Source organism: Haliaeetus albicilla, chromosome 4 (genome assembly GCF_947461875.1).
Source record: "Haliaeetus albicilla chromosome 4, bHalAlb1.1, whole genome shotgun sequence".
In the NCBI taxonomy this organism is placed as follows: Eukaryota; Metazoa; Chordata; class Aves; order Accipitriformes; family Accipitridae; genus Haliaeetus; species Haliaeetus albicilla.
In genome coordinates this window covers 4,448,613-4,472,789 of record NC_091486.1, presented here as the reverse complement: position 1 = coordinate 4,472,789, position 24,177 = coordinate 4,448,613, and the positions used below count along the sequence as shown (strand labels likewise).

Here is a 24,177-nt window from a genome sequence, read left to right as displayed (position 1 = left end):
AAAAATGGCCACGGGTACACAACTGTTCTCTAAATACTGAACTGAACAAACATTCACCGCAGGATTTCTGTGAAACGTGCCTTGTTTTTCCTCTTAGCCATGGATGTGGTTAAAACACCCTACTGTATTCTGCGAGTGCTATACTACTCTTGGTAGGAGATCATAAGATGTTGGGGTTAACTGTCAGATGCTTTACTCTTCTAAAGACCTTTGCCTTTTAACTAAATGCTTGCTTATCTTTCTAATTTAACATAGTCCCACATTCTTTTTGTAGTAATTTTGGACTATCTGATAACATATAATGGAAAACATGTTTATGTCTTCCACTAGTTCTTGTTGCATATTTCAAATGCTTAGAACAACAATTTTCAGAAGCTTTCATTAAGGTTAATTTAAAAACTACATTAAATACAAACAGATTTTCTCACAAACAAAATGCAATGTGTACTTAACAGACTTCTGTATGTTATATTTGATAAACTACCTCATATAAATGCAAATTCTGACTTTCTGCCAGAACCAGGTGGTACGGAAAATATTTCTATTAAACAAATAATGCTGGGAGAGCAAACTTCAAGTTACGGTATGTTATACTGAGAAAGATTTTTTTTTTCACTGAGGTCAGATGTATATTGATGTTATTTCTTCTGAGTACTTTGCTGCTTCTGCAGTAAAGACGAGGTAGTCCAGCTTTATATAAAAGGGAGGTACACGTATACGTAGGGTAAATACCCATTTTTAACTAAAGTTTTTTGAATGTTATATATGGCTATTGCTGACTCCTTTTTGCTTTACAGAAGAGCGTTACAGGATGATGCCATGCTATGAGCTGTACTCTGAAACTGAGCCAGGGGGGTCAAGGGGAAGAGGAGCAACCCTCAAACCTGGAATCATTAGGTACGATCTGAAAACGGAGCTTCGCCTGCTTTTTGCTGGGTGCCAACTCATCTTGCTGCAGTTGGATAATGTTCATTTGGAAAGGAGCATAAAAATTAAAGCTGCCAGAGGCGACTCTAAAAAGCAAATGATGGAAACAAATTGAGTCACCACCAATGTGGCTAACATTGTTGGTGGAAACTGGGACACCCGCGTGAGCCATTGTTCGCTGTACCTCGTCTGGTTTATGTAGCTCACTGAGTTGAAAGCTGGATCCGCATTAACCTTGTGATTTGAGGGGGATTGATGCAATGTGGTTTCAATTGTCTATGGATGCTTTCAGTTTGTATTGCGCGCTGCCAGTAACGATCGGTCCTACTGGTCTCCCACGTTCATGGTGGTGTCTCAGCTCACCCTGATGAAGCTGTGGTGAGGGCTGTTTCCTGATGTGGTCGCTTTTAGCCGGCTGCTGCTCTGCAAGTCTGCTAGGAGAGGGGTTTTTAGTCACTCTTCCCTCTGCCCTGATAACAGCTGCCGCATAGAAGTTTTCCCTGAGTACATTTTGCTGTGGAAAAGGGCTTTTTGGGGTTTTTTTTCCGGCTGGTTTCTGTCCCGACTTGGTCTGAAGCTGCCTTTGGTGCTATTGTGGAAATATCTGAGGCTGTGATTTATTCTCTGGAGCTCGGCTCGTTTGAAGGTTGCACAGAGCGAGGCTCATGTTGGTTTTACCACCTATTTCCATCCTACTGGTGTACACGGCTCTTGCCTGTGAGCGTTTTTCTGCGGGCACGGGGGTGATGAGACCTACTAAAATAGCGAGCGATCACTTCAACCACCACCAAATTACAGCCATGCCTGAGGCAAATTACAGCAGCTTTCTGACAGTGTCACCATGCTATCTTTGTGACAGAGATGGAGATAATGAGAATTAATTAATCAGTCTTTGATTAGAAAAAAGAGGAGGGGGAAATCCTTCTGCTGTGATTCCACTACAAAATACATGAAACTGGGTGAGGTTTTTATTTGATGTTACTTCTCAACTACAAGGCAGGCATTTGTAATGCAGCGTTCAGGATTGCAGGGCCGCCGTCTTGGTTACCTCTCCAAACCCACCGATGATGGACCGAAGGGACGAGAGGTCCTCGTTTAATACGTAAATACATGTTGAACACTAGCACCATGAGGCTGATGCGGATGCTGTTATTCTCATAGTGCAAAAACCCCCACTTACTCTAAGGTCTTGAGTAAAGTCCCAGGTATGGTCTCCTTGACTGGAGTCAACTTTGCCTTCTTTGCACTGTTGGGGGCAAAATTCTGCATTGCACTCTTTAGACTGATGGCTAAATCTCAGAAATTGGTCCCTTATGATAAAACATGAACTACACGGTGCCAGTGTCTGACTGGAATTACAATTATCTAAGTAGATTCATTTGTATCCCTTTCATAGCAGCTTTTCTCTGGGCACAAGTTTTTTCTATGGGGCATGGGAAGAACAAAATTAATCTGATAAAGAGGAAGGGGTTTACACTGAAATCGATAGTTACAGAATTAACTGCATAAATGACTTTTTCTTAATTCTTTCTGTTCTCAGAAGACGCAGTTTTGATGGGTACACAAATCCAATGGCTGCCAAAAAGCAGATATCGCATGAAATATTTCATCTCAGCTGTGTTGAGCTAGTCTAGACTTTAGTATTAGTGAAAACTGAGAGTGTAAAAAATGTCAGTGTCGGAGGTGAAGAAAACCTATTCTGATTATTAAAGATGAGTAAGTTAAAATATAATAATGCAATTATGTTTAAAAAAATGTTATCACTTTTAGAAAGAGTAGCATGGCTCTCCTGGGCAATTTTAAAATATGAGCCAAATATGTAATTTTATAGCCTGCAGTTAGATAATACACAAACCCAGGGCTTTTGCATTATTTCAGAGAAACAGAGCATTGGATTGCACAGGACAAGAAGTAGGTCTACCACATTGTTGAAATTTTTGATGCAGTCCCGGTGGCTGGATTGAACTGCAAACCCCAGGGCCCAATTCGCAGGCCAAGTTCATTTCCCTTTGTGTACCTTCAGCGCTCAGAGCTCTCAGATTTTCACTTTCAGCCAGGCAGAAGCAATCCTATCATTCCTTCTCACCACCAAAATTTCAGCTTAACTTCAGCTGTTCTTTGGCTTCATTTAGGGGGTGCAACCCAAAAGATGCTGCGGCACCAGGGCGGGTGTTCCCAGCCCAGCCATAGCACTTTTCTGTAATGACAGTGGTAAAACCTTCTCACGCGCAGTTCACAGAAATGAATTGTACCAAGAGCATCTATAAAAGCCGCAGCATCCCTTTAAAGAGAGCATAATGTCATCGTTTTCTAGTGGGTATCTTCTCTAAAGGCAAATAATTACTTTTCCCATTAATGATCTGTAAATGATTGGACTGAATCTTGTTCCTTCATTCAGGTTTTAACAAAGGTTAGGGGCAGAACTTTTAAAATGTGTGTGGGGATGCTACAGCTTGAATCATGCGGCATGTCTCCCTGCCGCAAATGTTGGAAGCAATATAGTATCTGACAAAAATCTTTCCTCTGTGTCCCGCAGACTATCGTCATTTTTACTTTTCCCTTTCACCCGTGTCTCCAGAAATTTGGCTGGTCCTCTAAAGCTGTTTGGTCTTCTACAAGCTTCTCAAACTCGTCTTTGCTGGGCACAAACCCTGGTAGTGCTAGCCTCTGGTATGTGCTAGGTGCAGTGAATAATTTCTACACCAAAACCAGCGTCAACACCGGAGTGTCCATCTTCTAAGTCATATTAATTCAGAGATATGGTAGATGTATGCTGCTTTGATCAGAAAAAGAAATATTTCATCTTTATGTAAATGCAAGACCTAGGTTGCCAACTGAGCTGCTATGCATCAGGTGATAGCAGATGGATTTCATTATGCTGCAGATAGCGTTTGTGGCCTAGAAATTTTGGCAAAGGAGCGGAAGGGGATGCTTTCTCTGCTGAGAAGAACACAGGTAATGGGAAAGAAACCCTGCCTTTACAAGCCTGAGCAAACCCTTTAATGCTGTTCTTTTAGTTTAAAACAGACATATTTTGTCAAAGTCCATTTACCCTGTGGACTCACAGAAAATTAAATTATAAAAAAATATATATATACATACATGTTCATGCCAGCTGTCAGCCTATGCAGTTCTATAACTAGTATGTTTAGCTTCATAGACTGTCTATTAAACCACTGTAGGAGTGATGTTCTGCTGAGTGGGATACAGACGCAGTATCAACACCCGGGTTATCACTGACTCCCACGGCAGCTACTTGGATTAACATCTGAGATACCCACAGCATACGTGTAGGCCGTGTGGCTTTGTTGAACTCCAGCCGTTGCCACTTTCCTTCAGATGTTTCTCATTCTGAATATGTCGTGCTTTTTGCATTTGGGAACTTTCTGCTGGATTTCTTTTACTTGTTGACATAGGAATTTCAAACCATGGCATCTAAATTCCAGGTCAGTGTTAAGAATTTCATTTCCAAGCAGTTCCTTTGTGCTGTTTACTTGCAAGGACCAGGTCACGGCTATTGTAAATTCTATTCTTCTTATATGTTTCCAAGGAGTAATCAAAATCAGAGTCTTGAAAATGAAGATTATTTTATCAGGCTGTCAGATGTTTCTCTCTAATTTGTCATTGGCCTCTACTGACTAGCAGCAAGCTCCTGTGTCAGATACAGCTCGTAACTATCTAGTGATTGTACTGGAGAACCTTCAGCATCTTGAAGAGCAAGGGCCGAGTTTTGAGTGTATAAATTGCTTTATGCTACCTGACAGCAACTTCCAAAAGTTGGGAACCTTTAAACACAATTCATTATTTTCAGGTTGGTTATTTCACTATAAAGCTTTACTTTCAGTATGTTCTGGCCTGTCCAGTAGTTGTATTTGCGTGCAAGTTCTGATCCCAAACCAAAGTTTTCATTTCAATGTTGTTTTTTTTTTTTCTTTTAAAAAATAGGACTCTGCTTTTGATTGCCCTATTCTGTAAAAACTAACTTGTGTGTAGTCCTTGCTACAATTTAGGGTATTTATGAATGGTTCTACATAAAAGGAATGAAAATAACTAATTATAATAATACCACTAAATGCCACGGCTGGCTAGAAAGTGGAAATCCCTTCCCATTACATATTTTCTGTTTTTAGAAAAGAAATTAATCCAACTCTTGGATGAAAATTTAAAACCACAACATTTTTCATACAAAAGGATTTCCAAAAAAATCATTTTTTTTAGAAATTCACAAGTTACTGATAAAAATGAAATTGATTAAAACTTTTTAACCAATTAACCAGAAAGCTGTATTTTACTAACACAGAAAGAAAACTCTTCAAACCAACTACTGTTTTCCCAACAACCTTTTCCTGGAAAGGATATTTTCTATTAGAAAAGCAATTTCAACAGAAAAGTTCTGATATGGTCTACTAATTAGAGCATCTGGTACATCCAGCTGGCCTAAGGTAAGATCAACTATGAGTATGTAGCAGCAGATATTTGCCCAACCCGCTGTTTCAGATCATACGTAGAAGAGCCGTCGGTGTCTCCAAGAAACTATTCCAGGGCCTGCCCCAAACGCCCTTGCCATGAGCCAGACCTTGTCCTTGTCCAGTCTGTGGCACAAAGGAGGACTGGGACCTCCCTTTTGGCAGGTGCCTGTGGATGAGAAGAGAGTGCGTTTTCCTGCTAACATCTAGCAGAGAGACACCGTATTCTGTGTCATTAGGATTTAGCAAGAGGTGAGATGGAGAGCTGTTTAATCACCAGAAACATGAAGACTAACCCAAGCATGCCCTGGGTTCTCTGGAGGAACTCAACCAGTGGCAGTGAGGCATAAATGTCTAAGTCCCTTCCAGACATCCTGCCTGCTTCTGCCTTGAGCCTCTAGAAACAAATGCAAGAGAGCGTTTTCTACTGCAAAAAATCTTTTATAGCAATCAAAATGTTTGGGGGGAATATTCTGATAGGAAAATATTAATTTCATCACTCAGTAAACTTTCTTGCTTTGTTTTCTTTTCCTAGGTGTTAAAAACGTACAGATCTGTACCTTTAAAAAAAACTATTTTATTTTTTGTTAGCAACATGGGACAGGCAGGGGCCCTCTGAGCGCTGGGTTTCAGGCCCACGTCTCATAATCCCATATGTGAATTGATCAAGCTCCATCTTAAACGGCCTCTGGGGCTGTTGTTTTCTTCCTTCCCCCGTCCCCGTGCCCTCACGGGACGGTTGCTGAGGAGCTCACACTGTCAGGTCCCTTCATCGAGCTTCTCCCGAAGCTCATTAGCTGCCAGATGATATCCATTCATACTTGTGTTAGTAGCAAATCTTCTCCCCGCTTCTTTTAACCCCCTTGGTTTATTTATACACAGAAATGGCATCTCAGCCTTCGTTTTATTGGGCTGAGCATGCCTAGCTATTTTAATTTCCTCTGATAACACAGGCTCTCCTCTTCTTTGCTCACCTACAAGTCCTTCTTTGCAGATGTTCTCGTCTGAATTAATCTGAACTGATACCAGGCAAAGAAAGGTTAACCTGACACGTGCTACCTTTAAGAAACCCATATGGCAACACAGCTCATTTTGTATTTACTTCTGCATCCATAGTTATTCCTTTTTTCTGTTCTTATGCCCAATCTTAAACACCGTTTATCCACCTGATGGGTTTGAACTTGCTTGAATCAATCTTTTCTCTTTCTTAAATGTACCTCTGTAAATCCTCATAGGAAATGCCATGCAGTGCATTTCAGTTTACCCCATTTCCCTTCCTCTAAATTTCACGCAGTTTCTAGTACAAGAAGAAGTTTGTCGTAAAGAATTAATCTGTTAGAGACAAGTAGACAAATACATGTGAGAAAACACGTATGTATATACACATAGAAATAAAATACATCTTACACATGTAAAAATATGTGCGTACATATAAATATGTATATTTATGAAAAGGACAGGTTTTATAGAAAGAGAAATACATAACAAAAATATAAGTGAATTTTTCAAGGGAAAAAAATTGTCATAATGTTGCTGGGTCAAACTTGGGCCATGATACTATCAGAGTGGCGGTAGAACCTGTGGATCAGACTTCCCATTATAGGTAAATGGGGAAAAGTGAAAAACACGAAGTAGGGTTAATGATTCTTGGAATTTGTCCTTACCCACTGAAATAAAAATACTGGTTTGAGTCACACTTCTTGCACTTTTGTTTAGTTAAGACTTGCTGTAGTCCGGTAATAATGCGTTTTACAAAGCCACTTTTTGCATTGTTAAGCAAATACACTGTTAATTTAAGAAAATAATATTCAAATAAACAATAAACAATAGTAAGTATAGCATGTTATTTAGTCACATAAATTCTTTTTAACATACTATTTTGATTCAACAGATAAAAATAATTCAGAATTAACTTGCTAGACTCAGACCCTAAATGCACGCACAGTTTCCATGGAAGTCAGCATGTTGTAGGGCAGAATTTAGTCTGTGTGTTTAATTCATCTTAATCACTATTATTAATTCATAAGTACTGTTTCCAGAAATGTATTCAGTTAGTTTTACATTAGTCAAAATCAATTGTATGTGATTTATTTTGATCATTCAAGATTACAATTTTGATGTATTTGCTCTCATCCTGCATGTCAAGCCAGGCAAAGAGGAAATGCACAGCTCACGAAGAGTCACCTTCTATCTATTTAATTTATTCTTTATTTCCCTTTATGAGGAATTCACATATTCTTTGGGGCAAACCTAGTTCTGGTGGGCTTTCACAGAATGGGATGATGCAGTGAATGATGAAACACCATCGAGATGTCCAGCTAGACCTGGAAGCACCATGTGGTGGTCGTGCCAGGCTGGTGGCCGTAGGCGATACAGGTTTTCTGTTCTGTAGCTAGACATAAATATAGGAGAGTTGGCCCAAAATCTGGCTCAGCACCATCACTTGTCAAAAGTGGTTCAAATTTGGATCTTCATCCAAACCAGCAACTTGCTGGAGACTAGTTTTAAATAAAGGGTTTAGCTGCTTCTGGACACCCACCAATTTCTGTGCAGCAAGAAACATGATATCCCTGTGCAGACTGGGGGTTTTGGGCAGGCCTGTGATGCTCCAGACACGGAAATTTGCTTGGGACCTGATCCCAACAAAGCTTTGGTGCCTCCTGTGATTTCAGAGCGAGCACACGGTGTTGAGCACTTCTCCAAGCGGGGCTGGGCAAAAGGGCGATACGTGCTGCAAGGGAGACATCCCTCACCTTTGGCATGGATGTAACGCTCTGCGTGTCAGTTTGCCTTTGGAATTAGATTTGTAGAGTTTTCCAATTCACCAAACGCTGCTCCAGATATCCACCTTGCAGAGAGCCGAGCGCAGGCAGGACAGCTGGATGCAGCCTGGGAGCTTGCACCGAAATTAAGTGCTGTAAGGTGCACCCGTTTCACTTGGGAACTGCAAAATAGTAGAGCCAGAGACAGCTTTGCCTGGACCTTCCCCCTCATTTTTGGACACATAAGGGGAGGGCTCAAATATCTCTACGCCTGTTGCTTGCTTCCAGCTTGCAGGAACAGTGACTATAACGACGTCTTACTTCCACAGGCGGCTTTGCTGGAGATTTGCGTCGGAATAACTCGCATAATCGGGCCCTCGGTTTCTAAAAGTAAGTGGCGACTTCAGGTCAGCCCAGTGAATAAAGGTTTTGTTTGGCTGTTTTTCTTTATCATTACGTTGAGCCCCACTCACGCTGTGTCTCCAGTTTGCACTTGTGCTTATTGCCAGCTGGAAACACCACTAACGAATAACACTGGATGTTGAAGTCCATTCAAATTCCTACCATGATTATATGCCTTCTGAAGACACTCATTAGCTTCCCCGCATATCTTTGTCTTTCTCCCAGTCTTTCCAGTTAAGTATTACCATTTTGAAAAAAGCACTCCCATTTTTGCCTCTTTCATGGCCTCTCCAGCTAGAGACAGCTCTACGTGGTAGAGAGAAATAAAATTAAAAAAAAAAAAATCACAGTCACAAAACCCCAGTCATTAAACCTGGGATCCACTCGAGAGGAACCTCCCTCGCTTTGCATGGCGCAGGGCTGTTGTACAGTGAGCTCGGTTAAGCTGAATTCATAAAGCTTTTGTGGAATTAAAACAGCATGCTCTGTACCAAGATGCCTTCACTTCCTGTGCCTTAATCTTAAATCCTATAGTACTGTGGATCTTATAAATGATTGAGTTATTTTTAAACCACTGGATGTCTTCCAGTCACTCTATTTCACACTGGATTAATTATGTAAGAATACTGACTTGTTCGTCACTAATGTTACAACTTTTAAAAACAACATGCTGTTTAAATTCAAGCTTGGCAACTCTTGCCTGAATCCCCTCAAATTTATGGCACCACACCCATAGCATAATAAAATCTTTAGTGGTCCTTTGTCTTTTAGCTTGCCTTCTATTTTTTCTCAAGGGTGTTTTATGCTGGAAGATGCATACAAAAGTTGTCCAGATGTTATTTGTATCAGAGCAGGGATTTCAGTCCAGCTATCTGTGGTTGCAAATGTTTATTTTAATGGGTTATTGTGCAATCCTTGCTGTGTGGACCTCAGTGGCCTTATATGTATGTTCTCAGTGATGCCAGCACATTGTTTTTAGATATATTATTTTAAGTCCAATAGCACTGTTACTGGTCACTGGGGGGAGCGAAAAATGTAACACCTGTAGGAGCGGAGACAGTATTTTCGCCAAGGTCCGCGCGGCGGCTGGGTGCGAAGTGGAGGCGGCGGGGCCGCTGGGCGGTGGGTGGGAGCGGGGCACGTTTCCACGCGCCGAGACAAAGAGCTCGGCTTGGTCAACACAACATGCGCTGGGAGTTTATTTTACCATAGCTGTTGCAACAAACAGAGGGATGGGTTTATCGTACATAGTTGGGAGTCTAGTAAAATCTCAGCCGGTGTTTCCTTGATACTGGAGTCAATTGTTTATCTCGTAACTAGAACCACGCTATGTGGACACCAGTTAGGACCGCGGATTTCAACTCATTACAATAATTTCAAAATGCGAGTTTCATTATGTGCTGTAAAGACTATGAACAGTTGCTGGAGGAAAATATCTGTAGAGCTCGGAGCCTTCCATTGAGCCTGTAAGCTGAGCCAGGTGGTGTGTGTACTGAAGGTCCCTCAGCAGGCTCTGCTCTACCTGCGTGGGTCGTGTCGTGACTGAGATCTTTCATGGCAAGGAGTGTAAAGCTAAATTAGCATGCTAAAAGTGCCCAGACTTGCATTTTCAAGAAACATGAGCAAGCAAGATGATAGCAATTAATGTAACGCAATGACACTCATTTACACATGCAAAGAATTGAGCCCATTTAACCTTTAAGAGAAAACAGTTATTATATTTTAAGGTTGTTTTATGTATTAAGTCACATATATTTAATGTGCTTAATTAATATAAATAAGCTTAAGCCATTATAATGTCATTTAAACCCACATGATTATCTTTTTGTAGGAGTTTGTGCGTAATTTACACTGTTGCATTCAGCTCCCAACATTCCAAAATCATGCTTAAAATAATTAGATTTCAAAAATACAATTGGAATTGTTCTTTGTCTTTTTATTTTTCAGCCTGAAACCTCACATTTTCAACTTCTCAATAATAAGGACCAGGAGCTGGTTTTTAAAAGCAAAAGTCGATGGTTTTAAGCATCATATGATTCCTGGAGCTTGTGCTTTAGCTAGAAGGTACTAGAGAAATGGGTACCGTCAGCAACACAGACCTTGTTTGTAATTCTGCCCAACCTTACTTGTTTTCAACACTGTTCAATTACACAGGGCTTTACCACAAGGAAATTAGTTCAAATAACTATCTTATCCTCAAATTGAAGGTATCATGTCAGTCGTGAGTGGCATCAATCCCACCGTGGAGATAACTTAATTGGGAACCAGTGAAAGCAGTTAACAGATGGCCTTTTATAAACCTGGGGCTGGGCTGGACGTTAAATATTTGTGTTCATGAGATTATAGAGTTGGAAGAATATGCGACATGGCCTTTCTGAGGAGACCCCGCGCGTGATGCATCTCCTGCAGTTGGTCCCAGCGCATCCTCCCCCGTGCCAGTCCCCAGAACAAAAGGGTCAAATATTTAATCTTGGAGGGCCTCCATGCCAGGGAAATCCTGGGTGTAATAAAGACCAAATCCTTCCCGCAGAGCCTGAGGAAAGTCATGTTGATGAGAACCAGCTCTGCTTCGGCAGCGGGATGAGAGCCGCAGCCCCCGGTGTTCCAGCGGTCGCTCCACCTGCGGGTCGCGGAGCTTGAAACCCTCCAGCAGCACCTGGAAAAAAACAAATCCCCATCTCAGGTCTTGGCAGCCGGCTACGAAATCAATTGCTTCTCATTTATGTTCTGTAGGACGTAAATGTATTTGTAAATTTGGAAGCAGCTGCTGATGCTCAGCAGTAAACCGATTTTGTTTTACAAAAGCTTTGCTGTTTGGTCTTAAACTAGCAAAGTTTTCATGTATCCAGCACTCCTCTTCGCATTTCAGGGAAGATTTTGTCTAGCTGCCTCTGTGACATATGGTAATGCTTAGTGTGTGCTGTATGGCCTGGAGCCATACCACTGCAGCCTGTATGCTCCTCAGATCTCCCAGGCTAAGGGAATCAGGACGAGTCAGTATTTGAATGCAAGGGACCTCCTAGAAAAAGTCAGAGTACAGCGTATTGTGCTGGTACGAGGACAAGATGTTCCTCCCTCCAGGCTGAAGCAATTCCCCATGCAGGGCTAAGGTGACTGTGTGCTCTCCCAGCGTTAGCCTTTTGGATGACACGGATTATAAAATAGACCACAAACGCACTGTAAAAGATCTTGCAGATCTTAGCCATGGGAAAACAGCAAACAATCCCACTTCCCAAGGTAACCCAGAGGAAGTGGTGGTGTGGAGGAAATCACCAGGAGACCTTTTCTCATCTTGTTTTTTGGGGGGGGAGGGCATTCCCATTACCACCTTCCTTCCCAGGGTGCAGCTAACCCTGCTGAGAAATCGCTGCTTGTTTTTCACACAGAGTGCTCCCAGCCTCCCTGGGAAGCTGGGAGAGGTCCAGCAGCATCCCCAGCACAGCCCGGTGGGCACAGAAACCCACCCGTGTCCGTGTGTCGGGGTGGGAGAGGGGGGAAGGAGTGTGGCTTGCGGTGGAGGAGAGGGCTACGGGTCTGGCTTTGCAGCCTCTTCTTGGCGATGTTATTAATTCGTTCTGGGACCTTGGGAGACTCATTTAACCTCTCTTTGTCTCAGATTCAAACCTCTACAAGCAGTTATTATAACATTTGGCTGCATTATGGCATTGTTGAAAGGCTTAATTAAATTAAGTGTTCTGAGATCTTTGAATGAAAGGTGCTATCCAAGTGAAAGCTTGTTGATGATGATGACTCTAAATTACGAGGCCAAGTCCTTCACAAGTTTTACTCAGTCCTTGGTTAGACAAAGTTATTTTTAAACACTCTATTTGATGTAGCATTAAAAGTGTTTTGGGAGTGCCATGTGTATAGACGTGACATCTGACCCACAGTGGGAGTGATTTCTCAATGGAGTGTTTTAATGGTAGGAACCAACCACACACCATTCACATACAGGCAAACGTGTGCTAGTCACAAACAATTTTTTATTTTTTTTTTTTAAGTTTACTTGAAAACCTTAATTGGGAAGAATGGCTAGGACTTTCAGTTATTTCAGGAGAAATGCTTTTTCAGGTGTGATATGAGAAGGAGCTACTCGATGAAAGTAGTTTGCAGGCATCACAGCCAAAAGATGCATAAACAGATGTCTTCTGGCTTCAAACCTGTGAGTGCATCACTGGGAGGACAGCATGCAAAGTATGTTGGGGCTTTCACTAGTTGGTATCTTACCAACAACGAGGAGGCAAAATTCCAAAGTCCTCTTTTAATTTGTATTCCTTCGTTACTTATGCAAAAACTCCTGTGCTTTGGCAGCCGGGCTGTAGCCCTAAAACTCCTCTCCTTTCTTCTACCAAGCTTCTGTTCACCTGTTTCTTCAGCTCAAGTTTCCTTCTACCACAATCCCTGACTTGCTCATCCTCAGAACTTTTTCTCATTTGGCATCTTTTCTTCTGAATTTGAAAGACAGGATTTTCCTAACTCCTTTTATTGGGAAGCGTCACCCCCAATACTGCCTTACCGGTAACCCCAACAGGCTATTTTCCCCTACCTCTGTTGCCGTCTTGAGCAAGCTATCAATCCTTTCCCACCAGCTTGTTTTCCTTTTTCGGTTTCCCTCTATCACACAAAACCTACCTGATCCAAGTCACCAGAAACACAAGAGTAAAGACTTTATCGGGATATTTTAAATGGGCTAAATTTTTTTTGCGGGTACCATAGACATAGGACCACATCTAATTTCGGAGTCGGGGCTCGTTACAGGTCTGCTTTACGGCCTATTTTATAATAAGTGGGAGCCTTTCAATAGGCAGGAAGGATGGTATTTTGGTTAGAGCCTTCAGGAGATCAGGATTCAGCTTCTAGCTCTGCATGCTTCCTGTGTGGTTTTGGGAAAGACACTTTGTGCCATAATTCCCCATCTGCAAACTAAAGATGATATTACATCCTGTTTCTCACCTTCTCCCTGCAAGCTCTGTAAAGCTGCAGAGGCTGTAAGCACTGTAGAGCAAATACTGTCACTTTTATATGCGGCGCTTTCCACAATAGTGTTTCACTCAGCTGAAGACTAATGACTATTGTAGTGCTAATAATAAATAATTGTTGTAATCATACATAATACTTTTAACCTTACTTGCACTTAAGGTTGATTCTTCCAGACTTCCTGGAAGTTTATCTTGGGACCAGCCTGAGCAAAGAATAATCATATCAAACTGTGCTAAATAAGGTGGATTTCTTTTCTCATATATTTTCTCTCTATTTACTGAAGGAGAATGAACAGTAGACTTAAGACCATCAAACTCATTTCACCTTTGTTATATTTAAACTAATTAGTCTCAGAGATGAAAAACACATTTCTCAGATTCCAGATAATCTTAAACAAAACACTTCATGCTGATTTTATTCTGCTTCTATCTGTGCAAAGATTAAACAAAACCCACAGTTGGTTTCATCTGCCAGGCTCTAAAAAAAATCCTGCCACAGAAAGAGAGGGGGGAAATAAATCCGAGGCAAGGTTTGCAGTGCTATGAGTTTGCTCATCCTTAGTTTATCTTCTGCAAATGAGCATGTATAAAACAGTCCACCTACTGTTCTAGTTGCTACGATATAATGCAGTTCCACTGAATGATCCTGTTAACCTAACCTTCAATTTGCTGGGATTTGAACTCTGAATTACAGCTTACTAACATAGTTTAACAGCTGGTACAAGGGCTTCTTTTGAATTTTTAATCACATGAATTAAAGATTGCTGGAGATGCTTTTCAGACCTCCACTAGCAGTGATCCAATGTACAGAAAGACAAGTATAGGTAGCCCCTAGAGGATTAAGAGCACAAAGGTACTACGGCTCGTGAAGCTATTCTGCACTCTTTGCTTGCCAAATTAGGAATACTAGTGCAAATTATTCATAGGAAGATAAATTCACATTATGGCTCCAAACGGACCCCGAGACGTTTAGCTTGATTTTAAAATCCCCCTTTTAGCTTGCATTTTTATACACAGTGTGCGCTGCACAGAGGACAGGTTTTGAAGATAAAGCCTGGTTTAGCAAAATGTTTCTTCTGTTCCGTGTATAAAGGGAACACAGGCACACACACAAGCAAGAGAGAGAAAGAAATATATATAGAGTGATTGCAACTGATATCTGGAATGCAATGAAAACAAACATGACTGTCTGTGGATGTTTCGGGGTGGATGTAATCATTTGTTGCCATCGTACAGTGTGTGGAATGCGCGTGTTTGGATTCTGCACTCTTTGCGTCTCCCGTTATTTATTCCAAGAAGATTTTTCTTATTGAGGATATTTCTCAGGGAAAGAAAAAAAAAAAAAGGAAGGGAAAAAAGACAAAAATGTAGTTCAACTGGAAGCTTCTCTACCCTAACACGCCAGCTGATGAGTGCTGTGAGAACTTGGGAAAACAGACCCTGCCTCCCAAGTTCACTAGCCCTGCAAGCCTGAAGATCAGCATAATAAAGTTGATGGAGTTGTTTAAACAAAGTAAGTAGGGGGAGGGAGAAAAAAAAAAAGAAATAGGGCAACAGGAACAAGAAAGCATGTTGCTTCTTAATTATGCTGTGTTCTCTCTCTAATGGATTGGCCTCCCCACACGCTCTAAGTAAAGCAACTGGCATGTGGCATCTTCTGCAGATAGAGGAGCAGTGGCAAGTGTACAGCTGTTCGTGCTGACACACAGGTGTTTGATTTTTGGATTCGTTAGCTAGACAGATTTTTAAGGGTGTACGGGGGAATCATCTGCAGTTGTTACACAGAAAGTGAGTTGTCCAAGAATACCGGAGTTAATTATTATGTAAATCCCTCTCCACAGCCAAGGCTCGGAGCTGGAATCGGAACCACGTCTCCCCTCCGTTCCCTGCCAGCTCTGGGTCGCTCTCTGATTTCTTTGCTCTACCCTTTTCATTCAGTGCTGGCAGCAGAGGGACAACCGCAGTAGCAAAGAGGCGAGAAGGTCAAGTGGCGATGAGAGGCAGCGGCAGCCGGGGCAATCGCCGTTCCTCTCAGCGGGCACGGGGTCTCTGGGAAGGTAGAGGTGGCCGTGCCAAGTCACCAAGGAGGTGATGCTGAAGCTACGGCGATGCTTTTCGCAGTCCTGGGGGAAAAACCTTGAGATCGGCAGGTGGGGAGAAAGTTCAGATGGAGCTTTGGCTTGCTGTGCTTTTACGAACAGCACTTGCTCCGGCGCTTAGAGCTCGTGCCTGCGTTAATAGCGCTGAGCGACGCGGTGGCTTTGGGCAGGGTGTGGTTGGGGTAGAGTGTATTTGAGCAGAAACTGGAAATATCACCACCTTCTACCAAATTCTCTCTATGGATAGCCAGTGTTTCATCCGTTTCCATGTAACGTAACTGCGCCTCAGTTTCTCCAATTAATAAGTTATTTGTTTTCATCAAATGACAAACATTATTTAAATACAGGCCAGGATGCCATATTTCTTGTGAACTACTGCTATATATATAAGCTGTATATTTTTAATGATCCATTCCGAGCAAGCAAATGAAACAGAGGCATCAAGAGTGACTGGAGGGACCTCAACATCAAGGGTTTTAATGGGCTTCAGTGGACGGGCCAATTTCTCCTCCCTGTTCCTTCGGGGCTCCTGGGGCGGATCAGAGAGCTGCTGATGGGTCTGCTCTCCACCCGCACCCAATGGCTCCGCAGGGGAAAAATGCAAAAACTTCCCGCTTGGCCATTTTTTGACACAATTTCACCTGACAAGAAATGAAATTTTGCGTTGCGTGCTCTGAGACCCCTGGGTTTTGCACTTCTGTTGGTAGCCCTGCCAGGTGTCAGTGCCTCTCTGCCGGCTGCTGCCGTGGTAGGTGCTGACCGCCTAAGGTCGCATCGCTCTGGCGATGGCTGAGCATCGCTTTGACGGGCAGCACCAGAAGAGCAGCAGGAGCAGCACGGCCAGCGTTCAGGCTTTCCTGTAATTCAGATTTGAGTGATGAAACCGAAGAATGCAGAGCAGCTGGGTGTGGGTCTCAGAGTGCTGATAGTGGGCAAGCTGGGGAGTATCGCATTTCTCTCCTGGGAATAGGCATTTTTCCTCCTAGAGTTAAGCCTTTTGTTTTGCTTGTGTATTCTGCTCTTAGTTTTCTTCCTTTCCCTGTAGCTGACAATGGGAAATAAATCAAATTCATCTCTTCTTGCTTGCAGTTTCCCAGGGAGGAGGAGAGGAGGAACACCTCAGCCCGTTCTCCCGTGACTCCTGGCCTCGCTCACTGATCTCGAAAGCGATGCGTTCCCTTGCCGTGGCAGCCCGCCTGCCCTGCACCCGGCCCGGCATCGCTACACAGTTCCCGAGGTCTGGATATTACCATCCATCACAGCAGCTCTGGTTCCAGCGCTTGCTAAACGTCTGAATTTCCTGCTGGCTCAATGAACAGTTTTCAGCTTGTGGTACATTATATAGCTACCGGGTGAATGGGGCTGAGCGTTCCCATTTGGCTCCGAGTGCCGTGTTCACCTGAGTTCGCTGGCAGGATGAATAGTTCACCGCGGTTCTAGTGCTAACCCCCTTTGTGAACTAGCAGTGAGCCATGTACCTTATTACAAAGGCCGACAGCTCCCTGGAAACTTAAATCCACTCTTTCTCCTTTCCCTACCATAGGGAGCTATAAAAGAAAAGGACTTGGTTGGTAGGCATGTAATATAACAAAAAAACCTCTGTTGTGGCAAGATCCAGACTCCCCAGTAACAATGAGGATTATGCTCTCGCATCGAAAATGCAGTTGCTAGTTTTAACTGCGGTACCTTATTATGGATTCCTACAGTGTACATTTATGTCAGGGGCTCGGATGTTTAACTTAAGTCAGGTCTGGGTAGAAAAGAGGGCTCGGCACCTTCTGATTTTTTTGATACGGAGGGAAAAGATGCAGCTCGCTATGCTGTTTTGATGCTACCTTCCTCCAAACCACTTCTTAGAGAGCTTTAAATAGCCTGACACTGGCACTGGGCAGGAGTTGGCAGAAGAATAGCTTTTTTTCATCTGATGGCTGGCCAAGGTTGTTTTCAAGAAGGAGAAGTAGAAGAAGAAGGGGAAAAAAACACCACCAAAACCCCCTTTTGCACGCCAGTCATTCATTGCCTGCCAGTTCCCATGGTTCTCCTATGGATGGTAGCCACATAACTATTCAAAGTACAGTAAACACTGAGGAAAGTGAAAAGAAACTCATGAAGCAGAGAACAGCGAAGGGAAAGAGTTGGATATGGGATACGTGGTAGTAAGAGGCACTTAGGGATCATTTTAGGATGGACCATGAATGCTTGCCTCATTCGCAGCAGCGGCTGGACCAGCGTGCTGTAGGGAGGACCTCACTTCTGCTGAATGGGGAAACCAACTGGTGATACAACAGCACCCATTGGGGGGTTACTGGGGAGGCAGTAACTCTTTTCTGAGGTATCAAATATGGAAAAGAAGGGTGTCTACAAATGTCATTCAGCCACACTTGGGAAGAGCACATATAGTCCTTTGCATGGACTGGTGGTCCCAGAGGACTTGTGCCGTCACACCGCCATCTTATTTCTGCTCTTTCAGCCTCTGGAGTGGAGTAAGTGGGTTTTGTGTTTGCTTTGTGGGTTTTTTTTATTATTTTTTATTATTAATTTCTGTTTGTTTCATAAGTCAGGGAAGGAACAGAAAAAAGAGGAGGTGAAGTGTTTGTTATCGTTTCCCTCCCACATACCTGATGCACTGACATGAAATCGTTTTTATTACCTCCAGGGTAAAGGAGCTGTAGGTAGAGATGCCTTTTTACGAGACCACTTGTTGCGAGAGATGTGCATTGTCTTCACTGTATGTAACATATTTAGCCTCTGTGAGACAAAGGAGGTGGTGTATCAGAGAAAACATATTTATCTCATTCAGAACAAACTTTTATAGAGAGAGAGGAGTTATCACTATGGATTTCTCGGATGCAGTTAAGCACAGGAAAAGTGCTCAGATGGGTCAAAAACTTCCCTCCCTGCGAGTAGCACAATGTGTTTTCCATATCGGTTCCCCTTTAATACTTTCTTCAACAAAAATGTATTTTCTTTGACAAGTTGACTGAAACCCTACAGATTTATTTGTCATTTACATTATGAATTACACAAACCCATACTGGATTGGACCTGAGGATAGGTTTTCCCTAACTCTGAAATAGCATATCCCGATGAAAAGATAATGTGAAGTCTCACTGCCCCGGGACAGTTCTGGGATGGCTCATTTCTCTCTCGAGTTCCTCGTGCCTGAGGTTGGTAGCTAAGAAAGACACCCGGCTCCTTGCCATCGCTGTGCCTTTTGCTATTCTCCCTGGTGCCACGGGAGGCTCTCCTCTGCATTCCTATGCGTGACAGGTCATCCCCTGTTTTTGCACTCTTGTGTAAAATGAAAATTCAAAAAAGGAGTTATTTGTGGCATCAAATTATGTCCTTATGTATTTGTTTAGAAAAAACTCAAACCACCAAAACCCCCCCAAATCAAACCAGCTATTCAATGAAGGAAGAGAAAGGTGTGCTTTGAGAAGACGACTCTGAAGATGAGCAATAGGAGCCTTTAGGTGGCTGGAAGTATTGACTCTTGGGAAGATTAGAGGAACTGAAAGCTGTAGCAAAATGTTATGCTTCCCTACAGCCACAGAAAGTCTTCATACTCGAGCAGAGCAGCTTTACAAGCAACGTGTAAAAGACAGCGATAAGCATCGGCACGTATCTGATGATCATTAGGCTGCGAGGACGGTGGCGAGGAAGACGAGACCCTCGGTGCTGAGCGATACAAGTCTGTGCAATCAGAAGGTGGGTGCTGGGATGGCCGGGGGTCCTCCACTCGGGTTTGCTCGTCACGTGCTCCGTATTTGTGTAAATAGAAAGAGGGTCCCGGGGAGATCGCGATTGTCTCACCAGCTCCCTCACCAGCTTCCAGACCCCTCTCTCGTGCAGCTGCAGCCATGATTCATCTCTGTTCCCATGCTTTCCTCGCCAGTGAGAGCGCAGCAGGCACCTGGTGTGCTAAATAATCCTCAAGCAGTAGGCTCGGAGACCGTTAACTCTTCGGTCACCATATTAGGGTATTTTGCAAAGCGCACGCCTAGCAGTGGGGTAGGATCCCGGAGGAAAGCGGCGCAAGCGCTGTTTCTTATTGAAGCGGCGTAATGGAGGAGCATAATGTTGCAGGTTTAATGTACGGGGGAGCCTATTTCAGAGAAGTGGAAGGGAAAAAAAAAAAAAAAGGTGGTCTTAAGTGTGTGTGGGTCTTCTCAGCACACCTGCAAGTAATATCGGAGAGGACAGATGTGAGATAGAGATGTGAAAGGCTGAAAGCCTCTTAGTCCCATCTCAGCTGTAGGAAGGTAGGGAGCATTGCAGTATCAGGGGAGCGTCTGGGGGAGGTCAGGCCGAACGCTGATAAGCAAAAGGAGGCTGAGAACTCCCTTTGAATCACTGAAACCGGAGATCAGTGCCAGCCTGGGTCCTCTTTGGGTTGCTTCCAGCACTGCACATCAGAAGGCTGGGATGGAGAGTGACCGGCCGAGGAGACAAGGAGCCCCATCCGCTGTGCACATCTTAGCATCCCTGCAACTGTTCCCCTGTTCCGATGGTTTAAGAGGCTCCTACCCTTTTCTGCGCTCGTTCCAAGGAATGGTGTGGCCTTGTAGGACCGAAAAAAGGTACACAAGGGGAAGGAGAGTTGGCAATGGCTCTCTTTTGGACCTTCCTCTCACTCTTTAAGGTCCAGCAAGTGAGGGAGTAGGAGGAACGCACTTGATGCGAGCATATCCCGCTGTGACTCCACGCTTGTGCAGCAGGTTGTGCACCAGCTCCACGACTTGGAGCTTCCTTTGGTCTCCTGATCATTCATGGGGGAATTTAAAGCGGGGAGTGCAGCTGAAGAAAATTTCCTATCCCACAAAAGTAAATGCTGCGTGTGTCTAAGGGGACAGGCCTAGTGTCTACAATACACATTAAAAAAAAAAGGAAAAAGTCGTACACGCTGAGAAAAGAGACGTCTGGTCATCTGGGACCAAATTCTGACTTTGTTCCTGAGCTGATGAATAATTCAGAGGGCCAAACTGATATCCAAGCAGCAGAGCGTGGGTGTAGACCTCTCGCTTTGTAATGCACCTAGTGCGGAGAAGTCATTGTGCTGGATGACCGGTGCAATTCCAGGGACACAAAGTGCTGGAGGAAAGACAGGAAATCTGTTTAAATACCCACCAAAAAAAAGAGATGAGTTAGAGCACGGGTATTTAAAGCTTAAAAGACTTTGGCAGAGTGTCTATTGCTGTCATCCCCTTCTCCTTCCTTCCCTTTCTCTGGTCCCAGTTTTCTGCCATGTTAACGTGTGCAGAAGAGGTGGCCTTGTCAAGCTTTCAAAAGGCAGCATACTGAAAAGGTCAGAGTAGTATAGTATGACAGAGCATGTAAGTCATTATCATCCTAATATTGCCTTTGTAATGAGAACGAGAGCAGAGCAAATTATTGTGAAATATGCTGTAAAACTTGGGAAAACATCATAGTTATATTGCTGCCTAAGTTCTCATCACTAGCTTTAATGACGAGTGGATTCTATGTGTGTCTTCATAAATGTGCTCTGTAGCTTGGAGGAGGCTGAAATAAAAAGATTTGTGGCAATTTCCATGGTAACTCTTCATTTTTCCCCCCAGCCGCATAAGGAAAACTCACATTACTGCAAGGTTGGGAGAAACTGAAGCTAACTAAAGAGCTTAGGGATTTTGTTTGATTTTTTTGTTGTTTGTTTTGTTTGTCTGTTTGTTTGTTTGTTTTAATTTAAGGTCTGTCAAAACTTTGACACTAATTCCTGCCATCTGAGTAACATGAAACCGAGGGTAAGGTATTTTTATTGTATCTAGATCCATTTCACTCTTAAAAGTCCCATACAGTATAATTTTATTGCTAGCGATGCCAGGCTGTTTACCTGGACTATTTGCTAGAGATGATCCTTTCGCAAAGATTTGGGTGACTGATAACTCACAATCCCTTATAGATCCCTGAGGACAAAACAGTCAAAAAAATAACAATATTCCCAGTTTGGAGCACTAACTGGTAGAAGACCATATAGAAAAATAATCACCAGCTTGGAGAAACACCTCTCCTATGGAGGTAAGTTCCTTAACACTGCTTCTTTGCTGTGCTGAAATAAGTCCTTCAGACCAACTATCCGCCCCTGCGGTGGACAGCTAGACCAAGAGGGTTCACTACGACTGATGGCAACTAGCAGAGACGTAAGTCTGTTTATGTCCTACTGCTGTGTACTGTTTAATGTTGTTTCATGATACTCTTCTATATTCTCATTAATATATGCATTTTATCTTACTCTGACAAACCACAGCCTTTTATACACTCAGAGATTTAAATAAAGTGGATTATGGGTTGATTTATGTAAACCATTGAAAACTCCACTTGAATGGGTTTACAAGCTGGCTTTTGTCAGTTTGGCTTTCTTTGATATCCGAGATTGCAAATTAAAGTACAAAATGGAATGAAAGTTATACCAAATGTGCAATATGTCATTTACACCAAGGAAGCTGGCATTTCAGAGGAGTGAACTGTACGCAATTCAGGGCTTTGATCTTCAGGTGGAAGAAGCTGCAGGCAGAAAGTGCGCACGGTTTGTCAAAAACAAGTTGTGATCACAGGAATCCACCTGTGATATGCGCTGGCTCAGGTAACTCAAGAGAGACAGAAGGAAAAGGGCTCTTTGCCAAGCCGTGAGTATGATCCAGGTCAGGTAATAATGCTACTGTGGCACTATTACTCACAGAGCATTGTGTCTTTGGGACGTTTTCTTTGGGTTTTGGAGTCTTCAGTGGACCTTATGGAGCATACGAACCCCTTCACACAGGGATAAGCTGTCCTGAGTTGGACTTAAAGGTCGATGGTGGGTCGGACTGAAGGTCCCTCAGTGGCACTGCAACATCTGGCAGTGTCCATGAAATCAGGACAAGGGACATCTCCTTGGATCTCTTTTGAAACATCTTTCTGGAAAACAGTGATTCAAGATGGCTTTTGAACTTAGGTTGGGAACATCTGGGGTTTTGTCTCAGGCTCAGCTGTAGTAAATGGGAGTAAAAGTATAGCTTCACGGCTAATTTTTAGCTTATGCGACAACATTTAATGGGGAAGGTAAAATGTTTTAAAAGATGGCACATACATAAGCGTTTGTGGCTCCTCATCTGACGAATGACCTGCTCTGACCATGGCATGCACTTGCTTTACGTGAAAGGACTGGAGCCCCACAGGAGACCAGAAAGCCCTTGATGTCAAGGTTTCGGTCCGTTTGATTTTGGCAGGGTTTGCACAGGAATAGAGACGGTGTGAAAGTCTGTGGGCTCCTTGGCTTTTGGAGGGGAGGCTAGGGGTTCTGAGAAACCCTCCCTCACCCTCCACCTCACCTTGGCAGGTAGCTGAACTCCTCCAGAGAGTCTCTATTCAAAGAACATGAAGCACAGGACTTGGCTCATAACCAGGTCATGGCCTTCAGAGGAAGATTTTGAACTGAAAAGTCTGCCGTACCAGATAACTATTTCCCCTCATACAAATTTGACTAAATAAGTTCTCAGTACTTCAAAATATCAGGCTAGGTGTCCATCAAATGTCCAATGAGAAGTGCATGGTGGTGAAAGAGTTAACCGTAGCATCATTAGTTTTTTGAGAAAACAGTGGGGGGAAGAAATCTGGACCCAGATTCCAAATCCTGGTTCCAGCTAAGCTTCACAGGGTGAATTTGAATCTTCTCTTTAAAAGGCAAAAACAATACGGTGCCCCAATTATTCTTTTATTTTGCAAAATGTCAAGCTGCATGTGATCCATTTAATTTCTACAAGTGTTCCAAACCGGAGAGCTGTCTAGATGTTCCTTTAATTGAGCAATACCCTGCATAGCAACTATAGATTCAAACGTCCCTAAAAAAGCTGCCGTAGACCTAATACACACACACAGAGCTTCAGTTCAAAACCTGCTGTAAACTCATATTTGGAGTTAAAACTCTGTTTAACCTGTAGTCGTAACTCCTTACTGAACTCTCCTCGTCTATTTTCCTTCAAACTGGCTTACAAAAATGATGGCTTTTTTTTTTTTTTTAAGTTGTCTATAAGATCTTCATGTCATGATGGATCTGTGCTACACATTCACCTCCCAGAGCTGAGAAAAGGTCACTGGCAGTTCACTCCTCAAAATTTGAGAGAGTGAGTTGCTCTTTAGTACTAAAGTTACATATAGAAGCTGTGAGACATAAAAACAATATTATGCCAGCTTGTCAGAAATTTGCCAAGCAGCTGTCCTTCAGGTTTCTCATAGATGTGTATATGCATATATATGGTGTTTTCTGAACTGTAAAAGGTCTGAAATGCAACTGAAACAACTAATGGCAATTTACTCACCGAACAGAGGACATGGCTAAAAGAGCGAAAACCTTGCTGTTTTTTTTTTTTCTCCCTTTTCTTCTTTTTTTTTTTTTTTTCCTCATTGGCAAGAATGTGGACTTTGTTTGTCATCTTGTGGGCCTACCTATAACAGTCAAAAGGTGAAATGCCTGAATATTAAGCCATAATCCATCATTGTACACACACTAATTACTTTCTGTCCTCCCCTTCTCTTGTCACCGTGGTCC

At 43.0% G+C, this 24,177-nt stretch overlaps 1 long non-coding RNA gene across 1 annotated transcript; it reads left to right on the top strand.

Annotated features, from left to right (window-relative positions):
* The first annotated feature begins 790 nt into the window (after window positions 1-790).
* On the top strand, window positions 791-21,183 carry LOC138685032 (uncharacterized). The gene is made up of 2 exons (XR_011324263.1): window positions 791-897; window positions 16,725-21,183. It is a non-coding gene; the product is annotated as an uncharacterized lncRNA (long non-coding RNA).
* Window positions 21,184-24,177: the final 2,994 nt, after the last annotated feature.